At 50.6% G+C, this 21,992-nt stretch overlaps 1 pseudogene; it reads left to right on the forward strand.

Annotated features, from left to right (window-relative positions):
• The first annotated feature begins 3,910 nt into the window (after nt 1–3,910).
• LOC140460034 (uncharacterized) lies at nt 3,911–21,248 on the forward strand (annotated as a pseudogene).
• Nucleotides 21,249–21,992: the final 744 nt, after the last annotated feature.

Consider the following 21,992-nt stretch of genomic DNA (forward strand, 5'->3'; position numbering starts at 1 on the left):
CTCCGAAGAAGCTGATGAACAACATTTACTTTCTCCTGGTTAGGAAACAGAGTGTGCCTCCCACTGCAGGTAGATCGAAAGTTGACCTAGTGAGACCACGACATCGGGGAGCAGGAGTACACCATTCAGCCCATCGAGCCTGCCCCATTATTTAATACCATCTCAGCTGATCGCATCTCGGCTTCAACTCCCCTTTCCTGCCTCCTCTCCATAACCCTTCAACCCGGTACTGATTAAACATCTGTCTATCTCCTCCTTAAATGTACTCCATGTCCTGTCATCCACAGCACTCTGGGAGAGTGAATTTAACAGATTAATGACCCTTTGAGGGAAGTAATTTTTCCACATCCCAGTTTGAAGTTACTATCCCTTATCCTGAGATCGCTCATTCTAAATTGCCCCACAAGATGAAATAGCCTTCCAATGCTGAATAGATGAGTAAAGATGGTGAGGAGAGTGATGTAGTCCCATTTCCCAGCATTTGGCCCATATCCCTCTTACACTTTCCAATCCACATACATATCGGAATGCGTTTTTTAAGTGTTGTAATTGTACCCTCCTCCACCAGTTCTTTTGGCAGCACGTTCCATACACACACCATCCTCTGACCCTCGGGTCCCTTTTAAATCTTTCCCCTCTCTCCTTAAATTTATGGCCAAGTGTGTGGTGCTGGAAAAGCACAGCAGATCAGGCAGCATCCGAGGAGCAGGAAAATCGACGTTTCAGGAAAAAGCCCTTCATCAGGAATGAGGCTGGGAGCCTCGGGGCGTGGAGAGATAAATGGCAGGTGGGTGGAGCTGGGGGGAAGGTAGCTGAGAGTGCAATAGGTGGATGGAAATGGGGGGTAAAGGTGATAGGTCGGGCAGGAGGGTGGAGCGGACCGGTGGGAAGGAAGATTGACAGATGGGACAGGTCATGAGGACGATGCTGAGTTGGAGGGTTGGATCTAGGGTAAAGGGGGGGAGGGGAAATGAGGAAACTGTTGGAATCCACATCGATGCCCTGGGGTTGGAATGTCCCGAGGTGGAAGATGAGGCATTCTTCCTCCAGGTGTTGATTGGTGAGGGTGTGGCGATGGAGAAGGCCCAGAACCTCCATGTCCTCGGCAGAGTGGGAGGGGGGAGTTGAAATGTTGGGCCATGGGGCGGTGTGGTGGATTGGTGCGGGTGTCCCGGAAATGTTCCCTGAAGTGCCCTGTGAGGAGGTGTCCAGTCTCCCCAATGTAGAGGAGACTGCATCGGGAGCAACAGATACAGTAAATGACATGTGGAAGTGCAGATGAAACTTTGATGGATGTGGAAGGCTCCTTTGGGGCCTTGGATGGAGGTGAGGGAGGAGGTGTGGGAGCAGGTTTTACATTTCCTGTGGTGGCAGGAGAAGGTGCCAGGATGGGAGGGTGGGTCGTGGGGGGGGGTGTGGACCTGACCAGGTGGTCGTGGAGGGAATAGTCTTTATGGAAAGTGGATAGAGATGGGGAGGGAAATATATCCCTGGTGGTGGGGTCTGTTTATAGGTGGCAGAAATGGCGGAGGATGATGCGATGTATACAGAGGTTGGTGGGGTGGTAGGTGACGACTGGAGGGGTTCTGTGCTTGTTGCGGTTGGAGGGGTGGGGTTCGAGGGCAGAGGTGCGGGATGTGGATGAGATGTGCTGGAGGGCAACATCAAAAACATGGGGAGGGGAAATTGCGGTCTTTAAAGAAGGAGTCCATCTGGTGTGTTCTGTGGTAGAACTGGTCCTCCTGGGAGCAGATGCGGCAAAGGCAGAGGAATTGGGAATATGGGATAGCATTTTTGCAGGAGGAAGGGTGGGAGGAGGTAGCTGTGGGAGTTGGTGGTCTTAAATCTGCCATACACAATTAACCCTTAACAATCTGGGTTGGAGATATTTTGCCCCCTCAGTAAATACATTTACTCAGGGTTCCATTACGTAAAAATCCATGGACAGTTAGCCAATGGGATGGGAAATCAGCTTGACGGTAGGAGACAGAGGGTGGTGGTAGAGGATTGGTATTCAGACTGGAGACCTGTGACCAGCAGTGTGCTGCAAGGTACAGTTCTAGATCAACTGTTATTTGTCATTTATATAAACGCTTTGGGTGAGACTATAGCAGCAATAGTTTTGGATCTAGTTTTGGATTCCCATACCCTTGGGAATAAAACTTGGCAATTCATCTTATCTTTGCCCTGCCATGATTTTAGAAACCTCTACAAGATCACCCCTCAGACTCTGGTTCTCCAGGGAAGATTGTCTCAGTCTGTCCAGCCTTATAACTCAAATCCTCCTGCCTCAGGAGCATCCTTGTTAATCTTTACTGAACGCTGTGGCCATACCAATGTGTTGTGCAGCATAACATTCTGTCCCAATTCCAATACGCGATTCTCTGAACAATGAGAGGAAGTATACCAAACGCCTTCTTCACCACCCTGTCTACCTGCGACGCCACTTTCAAGGAACTTTGTACCTGCATCCCTAGTCTCTCTGTTTAACAACACCCTCCACCTGAGTAAGTCCTGCCTTGGTTTGTCTGAGCAAAATGCAGCACCTTACATTTCTTTTAATTAAACTCTCTTTGCCATTCCTCGGCTCAGCTGATCAAGGTCCTATTGTACTCTCAGATCGCCTTCTTTACCTTAAACTTTATCAGCAATTTTGGTGTCACCCACGAACCTACTAACTATTGCTGCTATAGTCTCACCCAAAGCGTTTATATAAATGACAAATAACAGTTGATCTAGAACTGAACCTTGCAGCACACCGCTGGTCACAGGTCTCCAGTCTGAATACCAATCCTCTACCACCACCCTCTGTCTCCTACCGTCAAGCTGATTTCCCATCCCATTGGCTAACTGTCCATGGATTTTTACGTAATGGAACCCTGAGTAAATATATTTACTGAGGGGGCAAAATATCTCCAACCCAGAGTGTTAAGGGTTAATTGTGTATAGCAGTAAGCAATTGAAGGGGAAATACGTGATAAAGGGCTTCAGGTAAACACAGGCCGTTCTGGTTGGAAGGTAACTGCAGTGACCTTGGCTGGTCTTGGGAACAGACTGTCGAGCAAAGGCACAGAGACCCACCCACCTGTTTGTGCACAAAGGAATGAGTGGGAAAGGTACTCAGGGACTGCAGTACAGCACGTACCGAGTCAGAACAGTATTAACACTGGGGACTTCTCCCAGCTCGAGAGACATTCACCCTCTGACTGGGTTTTGAGAGACCAGATCATGGGAACGGAAATAGAGCTCCACGTGACAGCTGTCACCCAGAGGACTCAGATTTGAAGCCAACGCAGTGAGACTGACTTGTTGACTGTATTAAAAGTCTTTTAAGCTAACAGAGTCATTCATTACTTTGCATGTACTTAAAGGATATTAAGTGAATAAAGTTGCTTTGTGTTGAAGCGCACATTTCTGTTTGTATTCATTTTGACCAGGGAGCAATATCAACATCTTTGAGAGAGACCTCGACCAACCTTTCCAGAGTCTGTCCCCCTCTCCTTTGATTCACTCCCTTTCCCTCAAGCTCCTGTACATGAACAGTTTAACCCCAGGATGGGAACAGAGAGTGTGGTGCTCACAGATGTTGGGCCAGATGAGGAAGTCTCAGGGAGTGTGAGGTTACAATGAAACCCTGGGCTTTGTGTGAACACGTGCCTTGGAGGACAATGAAGGGAAGGGATTTGTTGTAAAGTGCCCTCCCCTCCTCCAGCTCCCTCAGCACGAGGGGCAGCGCGTGGCCCTTTGTCCGGAACAGGCGCGGCTCCTATTGGCTGGCCCGCGGCAGCTCAGCATTCGGACTGTCCAATAGACAGCGCTGGAGGACCGGAAGCGCCCTGGTCCTCCAGCCAATCAGAGCACTCCCATTGTCTGAATGCGGAAGTTATTGCTGCTGCTGCTGCTGCAATAACATTCCTCCAGGAGACACTATCAAGGGGTTCTGTGTGTGTGGGGCACTTCAGGCTCCAGTTCATCATCCAACCTGGAGGGACACAAGGACAACAGCACCGTGGAGAAGCCATGGCAGTGTGGGGACTGTGGGAAACGGTACCGGTTTCCCTCTGAGCTGGAGCGTCACCGGCGGGTCCACACCGGGGAGAGGCCGTTCACCTGCACAGACTGCGGGAAGGGGTTCACTTTTTCCTCCGACCTGCAGAGACACCGGAGAGTGCACACCGGGGAGAGGCCGTTCACTTGCTCCGACTGTGGGAAGGGATTCATTCGGTCTTCGTCGCTGCTGGCGCACCAGCGGGTCCACACCGGCGAGCAGCCGTTCACCTGCTCCGAGTGCGGGAAGGGGTTCAGTGCGTCGTCCAGGCTGCTGGCGCACCGGCGGGTCCACACCGGGGAGAGGCCGTTCACCTGCACCCAGTGCGGGAAGGGGTTCACCGAGTCGTTCTACCTGCTGAAGCACCAGCGACTACACACCGGGGAGAGGCCGTTCACCTGCACTGACTGCGGGAAGGGGTTCACTGAGTCGTGCCACCTGCTGTCACACCGGCGTGTCCACACCGGGGAGAGGCTGTTCACCTGCTCTGACTGCGGGAAGGGGTTCAATATTTCCTCTGACCTGCGGAGACACCGGAGAGTTCACACCGGGGAGAGGCCGTTCACCTGCACGGATTGCGGGAAGAGATTCACTCGGTCCTCCTCGCTGGTGGCTCACCAGCGGGTGCACACCGGGGAGAGGCCGTTCACCTGCTCGGATTGCGGGAAGGGATTTACTCAGTCCTCTTCCCTGGTGGCGCACAAGCAGGTGCACACCGGGGAGAGGACCTTCACCTGCTCCGAGTGCGGGAAGGGATTCAGTTCATCGTCCAAGCTGCTGGTGCACCAGCACATTCACACCGGGGAGAGGCCGTTCACCTGCTCTGACTGTGGGAAGCGTTTCACCCACTTCTCCTACCTGCGGAGACACCGGCGAGTGCACACCGGGGAGAGGCCGTTCACTTGCTCCGATTGTGGGAAGAGATTCACTTTGTCTTCTTCGCTGCTGACACACCGGCGGGTTCACACCGGGGAGCGGCCGTTCACCTGCTCTGACTGTGGGAAGGCATTCACGCAGTCTTGTTCACTGGTGGCGCACAAGCGAGTGCACACCAGGGAGAGGCCGTTCACCTGCTCCGAGTGCGGGAAGGGATTTGCTCTCTCCTCTTCCCTTCTCGCACACCAGCAACTTCACACCGGGGAGAGACAGTCCACTTGTTCTGAGTTCGAGAAGGGATTCACTCAGTCGGCCTGACCGTTGATCCACCGGCGCGTTTGAGACTGGGGAGCGACCATTCCCCAGCACTCTGTAGGCGAAAGGATTCGGGGATTCATCTGCTGTGCTGAAACACCAGCGAGTGCACACCAGGGAGAAACCATTCACCTGCTCTGTGTGTGTGTGTGAGAGAGAGAGAGAGATGGGGTGGGGGGGTATCCAGTCATACAAGCTGCGGAGACAGCAGAGTTCATCAGTGAAGACTGCATTTGGATTCTGCTGTTCTTGCTGCTGAGAATCACATCCGGGACTGAACCATGTTCATTCGGACAGTGGATGAAGTGGGAGGGTTAATTGTGCATGGCAATAAGCAATTGAAGAGGAACACATGGAAAAAGAGGCCGGAAGAGGTACATGCAGTTCGGGGGATCGGTGAGGCGAGTGATGCAAGTCAAGGACTGTCGAAGGGAATGGTCCTTGTGGAAGGCAGAGAGGGGTGTGGAGGGGAAGATGTTCTTGGTGGTGGGGTCTATTTGGAGTTGGTGGAAGTGTTTAAGGATGATGCGTTGGAGTGTAGACTGGTGGGGTAGTAGGTGAGGACAAGGGGGACTCTGTCATTATTGCATTGGGAGGGAAGGGGGGGGGGGGGGGGTTTAGAGCAGTGGAATGGGGGTGGTCTGGATGACCAAGGGAGGAAAAGCACTTTGTTCAAATTCGGTGGACATCTGGGATGCTCACTAGTGGAATGCGAGCAGTTTGTATGTCCCTAAAGTAGATGAAGTGATAAACTTTGATTTGCATTGGAGTGCATGTTTTATAGCAGGTCATTTGGCCCAACAAGTCCACACTTTACCTCTGAAGGGTAACTCTCCCAGACTTGTCCCCTGTTCCTGTAACCCTGCATTTCTCACAGCCGATCCACTCTAACCTGCACTATGGGTAATTTAGCATAGCCAATTCACCCTAACCTGCATATCCCTGTGTACTAGGTAATTTAGCATGGCCAATTTCCCCCTAATCTGCACATCCCTGGGCACTATGGGTGTTTGGACTGTGGGAGGAAATCCGCACAGACATGAGGGGGCAAAACGTGTAAAGCCCACACAGTCACCTGAGGCTGGAATTGAACCTGGGACCTTGGTGCTGCGAGGCTAGCCACTGTGCTGCCTTTCGTGTGCAGGTATTCATTTTGACCTTAAAGAACCCTTTCAGCCTAATACTGCCAGTGGCCCACGCAATCCGTGCACATCCACCTTCCCGATAGGTAGGACATCCTGGGTTATGACCTGTCGCTGTTGGAATAATGCTTTTCCTGAGATCGGGGAGGTGACTTCCTTGCAGCGTAACCCCTGGACTTTTAATCCAGATATCCAGGCAACATCCCGGGTTCAAATCCTGACGAAGGGATATGAATTCAAGAAAAGTCTGTATTTGGGAGTCGGGTGATGACCACGAATCCATTGTCGATTGTTGGGAAAATCCCATCTGGTTCACTAATGCCCTTTTAGGGAAGGAAACTGCCTTCCTTACCTTGTCCGGCCTATGTCTGACTCCAGACCTATCCTTGCGCCCTCTTCCTGTGAATGGAAAAGTTTTTCGAAAACCTATGTATCTCTAATCTGACAATACAGTGTCATGTACATTACAACCTCGATTATCCGGATGGCAATTATCTGAATTTTGGATTTTCCGAACAAGATCTCAAGGTCCCGTAAAAATGGCATTAGGCAACTCCGTCATCAGTTAAACGGTATTATGGCGCGTATTGCGGGATGACCATAAGAAATAGGGGTGGAAGTAAGGCCATTGCGTCCACTCTACCATTTAATCATGGCTGATGGGCATTTCACCTGCACCCGCCCCATATCCCTTAATTCCTTGCGAGATTAAGATATTATCAGTCTCTGCCTTGAAGACATTCAACGTCCCGGCCTCCACTGCGCTCCGTGACAGTGAATTCCACAGGCCCACCACTCTCTGGCTGAAGACATGTCTCCTCATTTCCGTTCTAAGTTGACCCCCTCTAATTCTAAGGCTGTGCCCGCGGGTTCTAGTCTCCCCGCCTGATGGAAACAACTTCCCAGCGTCCACCCTTTCTAAGCCATGCATTCTCTTGTAAATTACTATTAGATCTCTCCTTTAACCTTCTGAACTCGAATGAATACAATCCCAGGATCCTCAGCCATTCATGGTATGTTAGGCCTACCATTCCAGGGATCATCTGTGTGAAATGTTTGATAACTGGCACTCAAATTACCGCGTGCGTACGATAGATCAGTTATCCGATCGAGATACTCCCATCGTTCGGATAATCAGTTGCACCACACGTGGAAATGTGCAGACAAATGACCTGCGGCAGACTATCAGGTTTTCAACAGGTCAGAGCACTCTTTTCCACAGTCAGGTCACCGGAACACTTGCGTGTGGGTAAATCTCGGTGCTTTTCCAGCCCACCTCCCCAATGTCCTGAAGCTCCGGGGAAGTTGAAACGTCTCAGAGGATCGTGGAGGGTGCTGAGAGGCTCTTCGGCTCATAGGGTCCATGCTGGCAAAGCTCTGCTAAATTGACACTGGCTCCATTTCCGCAACTTGCTCTGCAGCCTTGGAGCGCCAGTTCAATTTATAAAATGTTATATATAATTGACTGCCCGCAGGTTGGATACTTTTTGAGCAAAAATAGAATGTATTTGCAAATATAATTCTGCAAATTCACCCCATTGACTTATGTATGTTTTTGTGTGGGTGTGAGGGGTAGAGAATGTGTGTGTATACAGAGGCTGTGCGTGTGTGTATGCAGGGGATGTGCAAGTGTGAGAGAGAGAGGTACTGTGTGTGTGAGTGAGTGGGTGTGAGAGGAAGGTAGAGAAAGAGAATGAGTGTGTGCATGTGATGCTGCTAAGTCTTTCATTTTTTAGAATGGATTGCAGGTTTCGTTTCGATTGTGTGACACTGATCTTTTACTCTAAATTTTATTATAAATGGACGTACATGGAATAGTGTAGGTTAGATAGGCTTCAGGTTGGAATGACAGGTCGGCACAACATCAAGGGCCGCAGGGCCTGTACTGCGCTGGAATGTTCTATGTTCTATTCTGTGTCTTATGATCCTGCTCCACAATCTGACGAAAGAGCAGTGTTCCAAAAGCTGGTGCTTCCAAATAAATCTGTCGACTATAACCCAGTGTTGCGTGATTTTTAACTTTAGATTAGATTCCCTATGGTGTGGAAAGAGGCCCTTCGGCCCAACAAGTCCACACCGACCCTCCGGAGAGCAACCCACCCCCCCCCCCCTACATTTATTGCTGACTAATCCACCTAACACTACGGGCAATTTAGCACGGCCAATTCACTTAACCTGCACATCCTTGGACTGTGGGAGGAAACCGGAGCACCCGGAGGAAACCCACGCAGACACGGGGGTGGGGGGGGGAGAATGTGCAAACTCCACACAGACAGTTGCCCGAGGCAGGAATTGATCCCAGATCTCTGGCGCTGTGAGGCAGCAGTGCTCACCTCCACCTCCACCCCCCACACCCCCCCACACCATGGTTACCTTTCATTTCCTTGTATTTCTGTTTTCCTTTGTCTTTCTGTTTCTAATTCTTGTTTCCTATTCTTTTAAAAGGGCAATGCTGCGTGATACACTCCTGTTTTTTTTTCTAATTAACCCCCACACTCCCGCCTAACTGCGGTAGTGCTCATTTTTCCCCAGCACCCATGTTGTGTGTGTGCAGGTGTGAGACACAGTGAAAGACACAAAGTGCACGAATCTTTATTCAATTCCCACCACCAGGAAGATAGGAAAATACCCAAGTGGCCCGTGACAAGCACTGCCCTTCACATCAAAGGGCAATGCTGTGTGATCAAAACAGTGAAGGGGAGGGTAGTGACGAAATCAAAATAGAGTTGGAGGGGGAAATGATGCACTCCACTCCCTGCGGCACCCACCTCTCCCTGAACGACTCCAGGGTGTTGGTGGACACCGCGTGCTCCTTCTCCAAGGACACCCGGGCTCTAACGTAACCCCGGAAGAGGGGCAGGCAGTCGGCCCTAACGACCCCCTCCACGGCCCGCTGCCTGGACCTGTTGATGGCCAGTTTGGCCAAGCCCAGGAGCAGACCCACGAGGAGGTCTTCGGACCTGCCCTCCCTCCTCCGTACCGGGTGCCCGAAGATCAGGAGCGTGGGACTGAAGTGCAGCCAAAAGCAGAGGAGAAGGTTTCTGAGAAAATCAAAAAGGGAGTGCAAACGCCCACACCCAATATACACATGGTCCACGGACTCCACAGCGCCACAGAACAAGCAGTTGCATGGTTACCTTTTATAGATCTTTAAAAAAAAACTCTTGCAATCTTCTTTTATATTACTAGCTAGCTTACCCTCATGTACAACGTAGAACATTCCAGAGCAGTACAGGCCCTTTGGCCCTCAATGTTGCGCCGACCTGTCATACCACGCTGAAGCCCATCCCCATCTATTTTCGTCCATATGTTTATCTAATGGTCATTTAAATGCCCTTAAAGTTGGTGAGTCCACTACAGTTGCAGGCAGGGCATTCCATACCCCTACTACTCCGTGAGTAAAGAACCTACCTCTGATGTCTGTCCTGTATCTATCACCCCTCAATTTAAAGCTATGTCCCCTCATGCTAGCCGTCACCATTGGAGGGAAAAGGCTCTCCCTGTCCACCCTATCTAACCCTCTGATTATCTTTTATGCCATAGAGTCATAGAGATGTACAGCATGGAAACAGACCCTCTGGTCCAACCCGTCCATGCCAACCAGATATCCCAACCCAATCTAGTCCCACCTGCCACCACCCAGCCCATATCCCTCCAAACCCTTCCTATTCATATACCCATCCAGATGCCTCTTAAATGTTGTAATTGTACCAGCCTCCATCACATCCTCTGGCAGCCTGTTCCATACCCGTACCACCCTCTGCATGAAAAAGTTGTCCCTCCTTTTATATCTTTCCCCTCTCACCCTAAACCCTCTCCAGTTCCGGACTCCCCCACCCCAGGGAAAAGACTTTGTTTATTTCCCCTATCCATGCCCCTCAGGATTATATGAACCTCTTTAAGGTCACCTCTCAGCTTCTGACGCTCCAGGGAAAACAGCCCCAGCCTGTTCAGCCTCTCCCCGTAGCCCAAACCCTGGCAACGTCCTTGTAAATCTTTTCTGAACCTTTTCAAGTTTCACAACATCTTTCCTGTAGCAGGGAGACCAGAACTGCTCACAATATTCCAAACGTTGCCCTAACCAATGTCCTGTACAGCCGCAACATGACCTCCTGTACTCAATGCACTGACCAATATTGGAAAGCATACAGTTCACTGGCGCCTTCTTCACTATCCTGTCTGTCTACAACTCTACTTTCAAGGGGAACATTTGCTCAAGGCAACTGGTCTGGAAAGATAAAGGCAGGTATATTGTTGCTGGAGGAACACTGCTGACATCCTAATACCAGAGTATATTCTGCTCAGGTACCAGCAACTGGGCGGATTTTGAATGGGTCAGTCAAGGGAGGTGCAGTACTGGCCAGCCAATGGCGAGGGACGTTTGAAACAAGACAGACAAAAACAAAAGAGTGGACTGTTTTTGGCAGGGAAAGGTTGAAACAAAACTAATTAACAGAAAAGACAAAGTCAGAGCATTGAGTAGTGGAGTTGGGACATCATGTTGCGGCCGTACAGGACATTGGTCAGGCTGCTTTTGGAATACTGCGTGCAATTCTGCTCTCCCTGCTGCAGGAAGGATGTCGTGAAACTTGAAAGGGTTTGGAAAAGATCTACAAGGACATTGGAGGGTTTGAGCTACAGGAAGAGGCTGAGTCAGCCGGGGCTGTTTTCCCTGGAGCATCGGCGGCCTGAGAGAGATTTATAAAATCATGAGGGAAAAGCGATAAGGTATTTTCCCTGGAGTGGGGGAGCCCAGAACTAGAGGGTTTTAAGGTGAGAGGGTTAAAAGGGACCTGAGGGGCAACCTTTTCACCCAGAGAGCAGTGCATGTATGGAAAGAGATGCCAGGGGATGGAGGCTGGTACAATTACGACACTTTTTTTATCCACTGATAAATCCTTAAGTTAACTCGGGGCAGTGACTTGACAGAAGTTCTGGGATTTACATAATAATCAATCAGAAACTGCACCCCCATTCTAAGTGATTACAGACTTAACAGAAATCTAGGTTTGTTCAACACATCGCATCAGTTGTTTGATCTTTTACTGTAAGTCTGTATCATATGTTCCTGTCGCACTAGCTCCCTGACGAAGGAGCAGCAATCCGAAAGCTTATAATTCTAAATAAACCTGTTGGACTAGAACCTGGTGTTGTGTAATTTTCTAACATTTAAAAGGCATCTGGATGGGGACACGAATTGGAAGGGTTTAGATTACTTACAGTGGAGAAACAGGCCCTTTGGCCCAACAAGTCCACACCGAAGCGCAACCCACCCCAGACCCATTCCCCTACATTTACCCCTTCACCTAACACTACAGACAATTTAGCATGGCCAATTCACCTAACCTGTACATTTTTGGACTGTGGGAGGAAACCGGAGCACCCGGAGGAAACCCACACAGACACGTGGAGAATGTGCAAACTCCACACAGAGAGTCGCCTGAGGCGGGAATTGAACCCAGGTCTCTGGCACTGTGAGGCAGCAGTGCCACCCATATGGGCCAAGTGCTGCAAAGGGGACTAGATTAAGTTAGGACATCTGGACGAGTTGAACTGAAGGGTCTGTTTCTGTGCTGTACAACTCCATAACAGCTCAGTTTTACTTTTTTAAAAATTCTCGGATGAATGAATGAGTCAGTGAATACAAACATTGAATGAATGAGAGCATGGAATCCTTACAGTGTGGAAACAAGTCACTCGGCCTAACAAGTCCACACCAACCCTCCGAAGAGTAACCCACCCACACCCTTATTGCTCGACATTTACCCCACACTAATGCGCTACACCTGCACATCCCTGGACACTATGGGCAATTTAGCACGTCCAATGCGCCCTAACCTGCACATCTTTGGACTGTGGGAGAAAACTAGCACAGCCAGAGGAAACTCATGCAGACACAGGGGAGAATGTGCAAACTCTACAAAGACAATAGCCCAAGGCTGGAATCGAACCCAGGTCCCCTAGCACCGTGAGGCAGCAGTGCTAACCACTGAGCCTTAGTTTTATAAGGGAGAGAGTCAAGCTGTAAAGGAATAAAGACAGAACATGTGGATAGTTTCCTAAGTCTATGACAGTAAAATGTAGGGTGTGCAGGTTAGTTTGATCTTAGAATAGGATCAAAGGTTGGCACAACATCGAGGGCTGAAGGGCCTGTACTGTGCTGCACTGTTCAATGTTAAGATGGATGTTACATAGCACAAATATACAAGAATGAGAAATGGTAGGTGAAAATTGGTGGCGTATTGGTTCAGTGGTTTGTGCCTCTGTGTTACAGCATCAGGGACCCGGGTTCGATTCCAGCCTCAGGGCAACTGAATGTGTGGAGTTTGCACATTCTCCCAGTGTCTGTGTGGGTTTCCTCCCACAGTCCAAGATGTTAGGGTGGATTGGCCATGCCAAATTACCCATAGTGTCCAGGAATGTGTAGGCTAGGTGAATTAGTCAGGGGTAAATATAGGGTAGGGTAGGGGAATGGGTCTGGGTGGGTTACCCTTCGTAGGGTTGGTGTGGACTTGTTGGGCCAAAAGGCCTGTTTCCACACTGTAGGGATTCTAGATGGACCCCCCTTTGATGAATTGACCAGCAGTAATAGAAAGGGAGGTAGAGAGTCTGTAATTTATTGGGGTAGGGAGCTGTGTACACGTGACCCTCCCAAACAGGGATCTCCACATAGGTTCAGGTCAGAGCGAAAAACCCTGCCATGACTAGTCGATAAACCTTTCAGGAGGAGATCAGGATCCTGACTGTGGTGACTCTTAGGTCAAATTCCTCAGTCAGGGTTCAGACCTGCATCTTCTGATCAACCATAATTTAGCAGGTCCTTTCCCCAAGGTGTAGGATTCCAGAACTAGAGGGGCATAGGTTTAGGGTCAGAGAGGAAAGATATAAAAGGGACAAGGGCAGCTTGTTCACACGGAGGGTAGTGTGTGTATGGAATGTGCTGCCAGAGGAAGTGCTGGAGGCTGATTCAACTACAATGTTTAATAGGCATCTAATGGGAAGGGTTTAGAGGGATATGGGCCAAGTACTGGGACGAGATTAGGTTAGGATATCTGGGTCGGCACAGACAGGTTGGACTGAAGGTCTGTTTCCATGCTACAGCATCTCTATGACTCTATGCCATTCAGCGAGAGCTAATTGAAAGTTGGGCATTTGAACTACAAGTTAATACGATGAGGAAACTATGTTCACTTGGCAGGTATTTTCATCAGGATCAGTTTATCCCGCTTAACTGTAGCAAAATCCACACTTGTGAAGGTGTTTGAACAGACAGTGATTAGAATCACAGAATTCCTACAGGCCAGATAGAGGCCATTCAGCCCAACAAATCAGCACTGACCCTCGGAAGAACAACCCACTGTATCCCTGTAACCCACATTTACCGTAGCTAATCCAGCTAGCTCCCACATCCCAGGGTGCTACGGGACAATTTAGCGCAGACAATCCACCCTGACCCACATACTTTTTGGACTGTGGGAGGAAACTAGAGGAAACCCCATGCAGACACGGATTTGGGAGTGGAGGGGGGTAGAGGGGAAGAAAGGGAGAATGTGCAAACACTATATAGACAGTCGCCTGAGGGTGGGATCGACCCGGGTCCCTAGCACCGTGAAGCAGCAGTGCTAAACCATTGAGCTACTCAGATTTAAATGTTTAGTCACCAGTTAGAATGTGTGACATGAACCATGGTTTGGTGGATCGTCTGATGCTTTCGAGCGGGTAACTGTATTTTGTGCAGACATTTCCCACTATTCATAACTTAGAGTCATCCAGCACATAAACAGGCTCTTCTGACCAACCAATCTACATCGACCATGTTCCCAAACTAAACTAGTCCCAAATGCCTCCGTTTGGACAATATCCCTCCAAACATTTCCTGGTCGTGTACTTATCCAAACATCTTTTAAACGTTGTGACTGGACTCACGTCCACCAGTTCCTCTGGAAGCGCATTCCACACACGAACTATACCCTCTGTGTAAAATCGTGTCCTTTTTAAATCTTTCTCCTCTCACCATAAAATATGCCCCCCCCCCCGCCATGGTTTTGAACTCCCCCACCCTGAGGAAAAGATCCTTGCTGTTCACCCTATCCATGCCCCCCATGATTTTATAAACCTCTACAAGGTCACATCTCAATCTTCTACTCTCCAGTGAAAAAAAATTCCCAGGCCCTCCTTATAATTCAAACCCTCTATTCCCAGCAATATCCTGGGAAATCCTTTTCTGAACCCTCTCCAGTTTAATAGTATCCTTCCAATAGCAGGGTGGCCAGAACTGCACACAGTATTTCAGAAGGAGCCAGATTTAGTGGAGGGTCTTTGAGCGCTGCTCCACATCTCGTCCACTTGGCCCATTAGATGCCTATTAAATGTTGCAATTGTACCAGCCTCCACCACTTCCTCTGGCAGCTCATTCCACACACGTACCACCCTCTGTGTGAAAATGTTGCCCCTTAGGTCTCTTTGATATCTTTCCCCTCTCACCCTAAACCTACGCCCCTCTAATTCTGGAACGTGAACAAACCATTTACACCTTTGCCTTTGTTACTTGACACTGACCACTTAGACTCACAGAGATATACAGCAGGGACACAGACCCTTCGGTCCAACTCGTCCATGCCGATCCTAAATTAATTCAGTCCCAATTGCCAGCGCTTGGCCCATATCCCAACGGATTTGATGCCAACACCAAAGGAAGGAGCTGGTGCCCGGAATGAAGCAGGATGAAATGCAGCAGCGTGTGTGTGTGTGTGTGTGTGTCCCTGAGGGGGGAGGTGCATTGATGCTGGTCCCTATTTGAAAATACGCCTGGTTGCAAAGTGCTGCCCTTCCAAACAAGACTGGGACAGACTGCAACAAAACCTTCTAGGATTCCTGTCTTCCGGGGTGGGGGGTTGGGCGGACGGCGCATGTGTTGGGCGATCGGGGTTTGTGTCGTCACAAAGGGCTGCGCCCCGATGGACCAATAGTAAACTTTGGAGGACCGGAAGGTGTCCGGTCCTCCTGCCAATCCGAGCCCTCCCTATTGTCTGAATGCGGAAGTTGGACTATGGGCTTCTGAATGTGCTGCTCCTCTCTCTCTCTGAATGAAGATTAAGCTTCACCTCAGGCTGCAACTTCCTCTGGCCAACATCTGTGAGCGCAGCACTCTCTTTTGTCACCCCATTTTCTGATCCTGGGGTTAAAGTGTTGCCTTGCAGGATCTGAAAGGAAAGGAATTGAATCCAGGGAGGAGGTAGACTCTGGGAAAGGTTGGTCTAGGTCTCTCTTTTGAAGACGTTGAAATTCTTTTCCTCCCTCAACACGGTGCATTTATTTGTCTCGCTAAAAGGATGGCCTCTCACCTGATGTTTACAATTATTTCCCCGGGAGGTGGCTGGCTTTGAGGGAACTGTAAGGTAACATCAGACAGAGACTTAGAGTCATAGAGATGTACAGCACAGAAACAGACCCTGCGGTCCAACTTGTCCATGCTGACCAGATGTTCTAACCTAATCTAGGCCCATTTGACAGCACTTGGCCGACATCACTTGAAACCCTTTTCATTCATGTACCCATCCGGATGCCTTTTAAATGTTGTAATTGTACCAGCCTCCACCACTTCCTCTGGCAGCTCATTCCACATATGCACCACCCTCTGAGTGAAACAGTTGCCCCTGAGGTCCCTTTTAAATCTTTCCCGCCTCTCACTCTAAACCTATGCCCTCTAGTTCTGGACTCCCCCCACCACAAAGAAAATACCTTGTGTATTTATCCTCTCCATGCCCCTCATGATTTTATAACTTGTGTAGTGTTAAAAATGCATTAACTATGTACTATATAAATACTAATGTTCCTCAAGTAAAATATGTTAAATAAATTTCTAAATTCATAATGTAGTCTTTTAGCTATGGTGTTGGAACGTGCAATGAGTCCATTCAGCACTTGTGCCTGCAGTGATTCTTCATTCAGCAGTCTGTTTCATCTCACGTTGCCCATCTCGTTTTGAATTCGTTGCTCCCCTGTGCTTTCACCGGCCTCCTGAGCGCTGAGTTCCAAGCCACCAGGACTCCCCGCCACCAGCACTTGCTGCACGTTCAGATTGTGTCTCCGTCCGACAGTGCACCCTGAGGGCGGGAGGCAATGGCTTAGTGGTATTTTCTATTGACTCTTGACACAGATAATGTTCTGGGGGCCCGGGTTCAAATCACGCCACAGCAGACGGTGGAATTTGAATTAAATTAAGATTGGTTCCACAGGTCGGCACAACATCGAGGGCTGAAGGGCCTGTAGTGCGCTGGAATGTTCTATGTTCCAATATCCCCATAGTGCCCAGGGATGTACAGGTGAGGGTGGATTGGCCATGCTAAATTACCCCTAGTGCCCAGGGATGTGGAGGTTAGGGTGGATTGGCCGTGCTAAATTACCCATAGTGCCCAGGGATGTGGAGGTTAGGGTGGATTGGCCGTGCTAAATTACCCCTAGTGCCCAGGGATGTGGAGGTTAGGGTGGATTGGCCGTGCTAAATTACCCCTAGTGCCCAGGGATGTGCAGGTTAGGGTGGATTGGCCATGCTAAATGACCCATAGTGCCCAGGGATTTGCCGGTTAGGGTGGATTGGCCGTGCTAAATGACCCATAGTGCCCAGGGATTTGCCGGTTAGGGTGGATTGGCCGTGCTAAATTACCCATAGTGCCCAGGGATGTGCGTTAGTTAGTCATAAAAGTAGAATAATAGGGGAATGGGTCTGGATGGGTAACTCTTCGGAGGGTCGGTGTGGACCTGTTGGACCTGTTTCAGCACTGTAGGGATTCTGGACGGGAGAGGACAGACTTATTTGTTTTGAATTTATACCCTGGACTTGACAGTGTGATCACCTTTTGCAGGATGTTAAGAAGGAACGACTTGCAGACAGATTGCAAACCGACCATCCCGTTGAGGAGCAGCAGTGGCGCTGAAGTCTACTTGGTGTCTGATTGTCATGAGGCTTCCGATCTGGAAGGAGAAATGATGTCCGCACTCTGCCTCCTTGATAAGATTTGAAACATCTGTGCCACTGTGAAAATAACCAAGGTACATACCCACCTTTGACTGGCCTGAGAAAGTATCTTGCCACTCGCAGAGGGGAGAGTGTGTTCAGGGTCCGCGGGGGGTCAGATCGGAGTGAGTGTGGGGTCACCCCTCCCCCTCCTACCACCCCCTGCACCATGGAGAGACCGTGGCGATGTGCGGACTGCGGGAAGGGCTTCAAAGCGCCGTCCAGGCTGGAGATCCACCGGCGCGGTCACACCGGGGAGCGGCCGTTCGCCTGCCCCGAGTGCGGCAAGGGCTTCACCAACTCGTCCTCGCTGGTCACCCACCGGCGGCTCCACACCGGGGAGTGGCCCTTCTCCTGTCCCGAGTGCGGCAAGGGCTTCAGTGATTCCTCCCACCTGCTGACCCACCGGCGGGTCCACACCGGGGAGAGGCCCTTCCGCTGCCCCGAGTGCGGGAGGGCCTTCGGGAACTCCTCCGCCCTCCTGGCCCACCGGCGCTCCCATCCCGGCCGCGGAGGGGCGGCCCCCCCCTGCGGCGCGGCCGCGCTCCGGGGAGCGGCCGTTCCCCTGCCCCGAGTGCGGCAAGCCCTTCGGCCGGCTCTCCCACCTGCGGGCCCACCGGCGGGTCCACACCGGGGAGAGGCCCTTCGCCTGCCCGGAGTGCGGCCGGGGTTTCGCCCAGCTCTCCCACCTGCTGACCCACCGGCGCGGTCACACCGGGGAGAGGCCCTTCGCCTGCCCGGAGTGCGGCACGGCCTTCGCCGAGGCCTCCAGCCTGCAGAAACACTGGCGGCTCCACACGGGGGAGAGGCCCTTCCCCTGCCCCGAGTGCGGCCGGGAGTTCCGGCAGTCCGGCACCCTGCTGGCCCATCGGCGGGTCCACACCGGCGAGAGGCCCTTCCCCTGCCCCGAGTGCGGCAAGGCCTTCGCTCAGTCCTCCAACCTGGCGAGGCACCGGCGGGTCCACACGGGGGAGAGGCCTTTCTCCTGCTCCATCTGTGGCAAGGCCTTCGCCCAGAGCTCCACCCTCCTCAAACATCACAGTAGCCACGCAGAGTGAAGGGACCTCTCCCTCCACTTTCGGCTGCTTCCTGCCAGCCTTTTCTTTTACTCGTTCCCAGGATGAGGACTGGGCCCAGAATTTATTGCCCCCCCCCCCCCCCCCCCCCCCCGCTCCCTGATTACCCAGAGAGTCAAATCACATCGCTGTGGGTCTACAGGCCCGACCGGGTTAGGACGACATGTTTCCGACCCTAAAAGGAACATTAATGAACCCAGATGGGTCCCACCCTGATTCGTGGTCATTGTTAGACCCTTAGGCCTTTTCTCGAATTCTGAGTCCACTGTTCTGGGCGGGATGTGAACAGGGTCCCTGAAAAGCATTACCTGGGCTCTCTGGGATAAACAGTCCAGTGATGATACAGCTAGGCCATCACCATCGCCTTCTCCTCCCCCCCCTCATCATCTGCACATCCCTGGGGCACTATGGGTAATTTAGCATGGCCAATCCACCCTCACCTGCACATCCCTGGGCACGATGGTGCAAGTTAGCATGGCCAATTCACCCTAACCGGGCACACCCCTGAGCACTACGGGACTATTTAGCATGGCCAATCCACCCTAATCTACACATCCCTGGACACTATTGGAGATTAGAGTCAAGAGTGTGGTGCTGGAAAAGCACAGCAGGTCAGGCAGCATCTGAGGAGCAGGAGAATCGATGTTTCAGGCAAAAGCCCTTCATCAGTAATGGACACTCTGGGTAATTTAACATGGTCGATCTGCCCTAACTTACATATCCTTGGGCACTATAGGTAATTTAGCACTGCCAAACCACTCTAACCTGCACATCCCTGGGCATTATGGGTAATTTAGCACGACTAATCTACCCTAACCTGCACATCGTTGGCCTGTGGGATGTGCAGGTTAGGGTGGATTGGCGTGCTAAGTTGTCCTGTAGTGCCCAAGGGGTGTGCAAGTTAGGGTGGATTGGCGTGCTAAGTTGTCCCATAGTGCCCAAGGGATGTGCAGGTTAGGGTGGATTGGCGTGCTAAGTTGTCCCGTAATGCCCAAGGGATGTGCAGGTTAGGGTGGATTGATCATGCTAAATTTCCCATAGTGCCTAGGGATGAACAGGTTAGCGTGGATCGGCTGTGCTAACTTACCCATAAGGTCTAGGGATGTGTAGGTTAGAGTGGATTGGCTGAGCTAAATTGTCCTACAGTGTCCAGGGATGTGCAGGTTAAGATGAATTGGCTGTGCTAAATTACCCATAGTGCCCAGGGATGTGTAGGTTAGGGTGGATTGGCCGTGCTAAATTACCCATAGTGCCCAGGGCTGTGCAGGCTAGGTGGGTTAGCCCTAGGAAATGGAGGGATACAGGGCTAGGGTAAGGGGGTGAGTCTGGGTGGGGTGCCATTCGGAGGGTGGGTGTGAACTAGTTGGGTCTGCTTCCTCACTGTTGAGAGGTTGCTTTTTCGGGTGGTCGTTTTGTTTGAGCAGTAGTTTTGCAGGCAGTTGGGTCTTGGGTCTGGCGGGTGCGGCTGGAAGCCTGCTGAACTGTAGGCTGCTGAGCTCACCTCTTCTGTTTCCGAAGCACCTCTGTTGTGACAAATGTATAGTTATTGCAACAACTTATCAGTTGGCATCTCTGGAATTGAGGGAGAGAAGATGAAGGACATAATTGGGAATAAATGCTATGAGAAAGTCATAATTTGAATGAGGTTGAGGTTATTGAAACATAAGTATCTTCAGAAATATTATGATGAATTGTAGTCCAAAAGCTAGTTAGTTGGGAATACACAGGGTATACCAATGAACACAAGTTTGTTGAGGGAGGGGGGGGGGGGGGAGGGGGAGGGGAAGCGGCATGGTGGCTCAGTGCTTAGCATAGCTGCCTTAAAGCATCAGGGACCAAGTTTCGATTCAACCCTCAGGCGACTGTGTGTGTGGAGTTTACACATTTCCCCTCCGTGTCTGCATAGGTTTCCTCACACAGTCCGAAGATGTGCAGGTTAGGTAAATTGCCCGTAGTTGGTTCAGTGAATTAGACCTGTGGAATGCAGGGGTATAGGATGGGGGTTGGGGAGGCGAGAGAATTAGAATTAGAATCCCTATGGTATGGAATTATGCCCTTCGGCCCGACCCTCCAAAGACTAACCCACCCAGACCCGTTCCCCTACCCTATGTTTGCCTAATGCACTTAGCCTACACATCCCTGGATACTATGGGTAATTTAGCACTGCCAATCTACTCTAACCTACACATCCCTGGGCACTATGGGTAATTTAGCATGGCCAATCCACTCTAAACTACACATCCCTGGGCACTATGGGTAATTTAGCATGGCCAATCCACTCTAAACTACATATCCCTGGGCACTGTGGGTAATTTAACATGGCCAATCCACTCTAAACTACACATCCCTGGGCACTATGGGTAATTTAGCATGGCCAATCCACTCTAAACTACATATCCCTGGGCACTGTGGGTAATTTAGCACACACTGGAGCCACTCAGAGGAATCCCATGCAGACACGGGGAGAATGTGCAAACTCCACACAGACAGTGGCCCGGAGGCTGGCTTCGAACCCGGGTCCCTAGCACTGTGAGGCAGCGGTTCTAACCACCGAGCCACCCATGAGTCTGGGTAGGATGCTCTTTGGTGGGTTGAGGTGGGCTTGATGGCCTGAATTGCAGGGATTCCTGACCCTCTGTTTCCTTCATCACTAAACCGACTGGAAATGTTTTTATCCCCAAGGAGAATCTCTGTACTGACATCTGTATTTCTTTACCGTTGCTTATTGTGTGTCTGTGTACACGTGTGCCGTTAATAAAAGTGGTAAACATTTAGATCTCTAGTTCTGCATCTTTTTTTTGAATGATCAGATGGGCAAATGGGCCGAGGAATGGCAGATTGAGCTTAGTTTAGATAAATGGGAGGTGCTGCATTTTGGACAGGCAAATCAGGGCGGGAGTTGTATGTTTAATGGTAAGGTCCTGAGGAGTGTTGCTGAACAAAGAGACATTGGACTGCAGGTTCATAGCTCCTTGAAAGTGGAGCGGCCGGTAGACCTGGTAGTGAAGAAGGCGTTTTGTAGTTGGGAAGTCATGTTGCGGCTGAACAGGACATTGGTTCGGCCACTTTTGGAATACTGCATTCAATTCTGGTCTCCCCGCGATAGGAAGGATGTCGTGAAACTTGAAAGCATTCAGAAAAGATTAGAAAGTTTGAGCTACGACGAGAGGCTGAACAGACTGGGGCTGTTCTCCCTGGAGCTTCAGAGGCTGAGGGGTGACCTTATAGAGGTTTATAAAATCGTGAGGGGCATGGATAGGATAAATAGCCAAGATCTTTTCCCTGGGGTGGGGGGAGTCCAGAACGAGAGATGCGTAAGTTTGAGGTGAGAGGGGAAAGATATAAAAGGGACCTGAGGGGCAACCTTTTCACACAGAGGGTGGTGCGTGTATGGAATGAGCTGCCAGAGGAAGTGGTGGAGGCTGGTACAATTACAACATTGAATGGGTATATGAATAGGAAGGGCTTAGAGGGATATGGGTCAAACACTGGCAAATGGGACTAGGTTAATTTAGGAT

This window comes from Chiloscyllium punctatum, chromosome 36 (genome assembly GCF_047496795.1).
Source record: "Chiloscyllium punctatum isolate Juve2018m chromosome 36, sChiPun1.3, whole genome shotgun sequence".
NCBI classification, from domain to species: Eukaryota; Metazoa; Chordata; class Chondrichthyes; order Orectolobiformes; family Hemiscylliidae; genus Chiloscyllium; species Chiloscyllium punctatum.